Source organism: Schistocerca piceifrons, chromosome 5 (genome assembly GCF_021461385.2).
Source record: "Schistocerca piceifrons isolate TAMUIC-IGC-003096 chromosome 5, iqSchPice1.1, whole genome shotgun sequence".
Lineage (NCBI taxonomy): Eukaryota > Metazoa > Arthropoda > Insecta > Orthoptera > Acrididae > Schistocerca > Schistocerca piceifrons.
Window position 1 is genome coordinate 489,755,491 of NC_060142.1, and position 3,254 is coordinate 489,758,744.

General features: G+C 44.9%; 1 pseudogene; it reads left to right on the forward strand.

The window, feature by feature from the left end:
- Window positions 1-2,437: 2,437 nt before the first annotated feature.
- On the forward strand, window positions 2,438-2,555 carry LOC124799359 (annotated as a pseudogene).
- Window positions 2,556-3,254: the final 699 nt, after the last annotated feature.

Here is a 3,254-nt window from a genome sequence, read left to right on the forward strand (position 1 = left end):
CCCGAGACAACCATACAATTTCTTCGGGCTCAGGAAATGTGCAGCACTACCATGCCGCCAACTAATGATCAGTGATAGTAAACAAAGATTAGTGGGATCTTTCATCTGTACTGAATGTGTTTCTATATGACTTCTTTGTGCAATGAAGATAATATAGAACAGTGTAAGTATCAAGAGCACTTCCGCGTTGCTGAACTGCATTGCTGAGGATAATAATGATGAGGTCCCATACTCCCATTGCCTTCCTCCGACCCTAATTGTGATGAATGATGATGATGAAGGGAACACAACAACACCCAGTCATTTCGAGGCAAGGAAAATCCCTGACACCGCCGGGAATCGAGCCCGGGATCCCGTGCGCGGGGAGCGAGAACGCTACCGTTACACCACGAGCTGCGGACTGCGTATAATAGTCACGGTCGTTTGTCTACTGTATGAGAGTAATAATAAACATTAAAACCAATTTCGTTCAATCGTCATGAGAGAAATATTAATTCACGTCATTAATTCACGTCCACTCCTCTACAGATTTACTCTGCGTGACGTCGGGAGGCTAGAACAGCCGGCGCAGCTTTGTGAAGACGTGAAGTACAATTTTCCTCAAAACGACATTGAGTTAGTGGTAGAAAAGACTAATGTAGAAGACTATCGTAAAAATGGTCAGTAAGTTGTCATATTTTTTGTTGTTAAAGGGCACAATGAGTGTAAACTAACATGTTCGATATTGCAGTGAGAGAAAGCATTTATAATTCATTGGACAATCACAAAATTAACCGTCATCTGCGAATAACTCCAGGGAATTGACCGATAACATCGTAGACCACCGATATCTCGACAAGTAACAGTTATTGTCATTTTAGGGCCTTATCCACTTCGTGCCTTGAAAATAACAAAGTTTTACAACGTTGTGGGGGCAATATGTGGAACATTATGGTCTGCATAATTAAAAGGATGCAAAGCCCTAATCAAAAAGGCTAGCAAGTTCTCATCATTACGTATGCAACTGATATGCTGACAAACAAAAAACTGGTTCAAATGGCTCTGAGCACCATGGGACTTAACATCTGAGGTCATCAGTCCCCTAGAACGTAGAACTATTTAAACCTAACTAACCTAAGGATATCACACACATCCATGCCCGAGGCAGGATTCGAACCTGAGACCGTAGCAGTCGCGTGGTTCCGGACTGAAGTGCCTAGAACCGCTCGGCCACCGCGGCCGGCTAATACCCTTGCTCGCTATGGCCATCACCCTCCCCACCTCCTCCCACCTTTCCTGCAACGGTATGATCAGAATTAATAAGACGTCCATCTACCCTACCTCCTGTCTGTGTTCTGCACTGGAATGGGCGTGAGGGAGGAATGGGGGGGGGGTGGAGGGGGAGGAAGGCTGTGTGGCGACACAGACCTGCAGAGGTGAGTAGAGATAGCAAAATTGAGCAGTAAGAGCAGCATATGTGTGTAATATCTTTTGTTTTATTATTGGTCCTCGTTACTTTTTGGACTGTCTGTGGTAACCCAAGGGTCCTGTATCGTATGATCATTCATATTAGTAAAGTGGTTACTGTCATGAAATGAGTCTTCTCACTTTATTCCATCTGGTCACCATCACGGAAAAGAGCACACGCCCTCGCGTCGACGGGGGATTCCTTGAATTACTCGGATACATTTCCAAAGAAACAGAAAGCTGCACTGTCTTCCTGAGAGTATGGATCGTGTACTAATATCTGTAGACGAATAAATATTGGTCTGCATTATCGGACAGTAGATTCCTTTATATACCGACAGCGAGAGATAATGAGATTGATATTATGGGGTCCATTTCATCCCATCTTAACAACCCCCTCTCCCTACTCAATCCGCTACAAACACACACACACAATTATTTCGCCACCTGCCTGAACGCAGCCTGTTGGCAAACAGAATTCGTGAGATTTTCCAGGTATTCATATAGCACTGTCGGCGAGTAGCAATGTGTACGAACACAATTCAGTTGAGGTGTTTTTTCTGTGCCAAGAGCTTCCAGTGAAAATGTTACTGCCGCTATAGTAACGTTTGTATCATGTGACATACGATGGGACGTCGCAGTGCCATCGAAAACGGTTCTGACTGGTGCAGCTACTCACACCTTAACGTTGTTCAGTATTCTTACTGCATACGAGCCTGCAGTGCCCCATGTGGTGAACGACAACTATCAGACAATGATCAAGTACGTCGACATCGCAAATTTGTACATATTGCTTCAGACTGTCACTTCGATGGCAAACACGTGTTGTAGTGACATCTCAGTCAGCTGACATGGCAAACTGTTTCATTTTTACCAACGTTGCAGGTGTATCTAATTACGCAGCTCATTAGTGAACGTAAGCTGTACATATGTCTGCCGCATTACGAAATTTCCTACCCAAGAGAAAATGAAAACTAGACGAAGTAAGGGGACCACCGGTCTTGCCGCAGTGGTGACACCGGTTCCCGTCAGATCACCGAAGTTAAGCGCTGTCGGTCTGGGCTAGCAGTTGGATGGGTGACCATCCGGTCTGCCGAGCGCTGTTGGGAACAGGGGTGCACTCAGCCCTTGTGAGGCAAACTGAGGAGCTACTTGAGTGAGCAGTAGCGGTTCCGGTCTCGGAAACTGACATACGGCCAGGAGAGCGGTGTGCTGACCACATGCCCCTCCATATCCGCATCCAGGGACGCATATGGGCCGAGGATTACACGGCGGCAGGACGGTACTGTTGGGCCTTAATGGCCTGTTCGGACGGGGTTTAGTGTAGTTTAGACGAAATAAGGGGCGTCTTCTGAATCTCTGACACCAGACACAGGTAAAACACGAAGAAAATTCATCCCAAATGGTCTTCAACGATGACTATCTCAAATGAGTTTGAATTGTTTATCCTACTTACATGAAAAAAAAGGAGAGGTTTTTGTATGTGTATTTTTGAATGCCAAGCCAAACCAGAATACCTATGATGAGCTTGCCCCATTCTCGGGTAAGGGTAAAAAGTTCAAGATATTTACTCAGACATCGATTACGTAATACGCAAATATCTGTGAAACTTATCAACGCAGAAAACAACAACCGGATTGGTCTTTATGTTTGTTGGCTGAAACTGACCAGGGAAATACTATACACATACTACTCATACAGTTTAGCGGATCACAGTAAATCAGAATGATAAGAATGAAAAACAAAAGCGTGTAGTACGGATTTGTTTAGCAATTACACGTCCAGTAATTCGTTCGTCTTCAACCTTG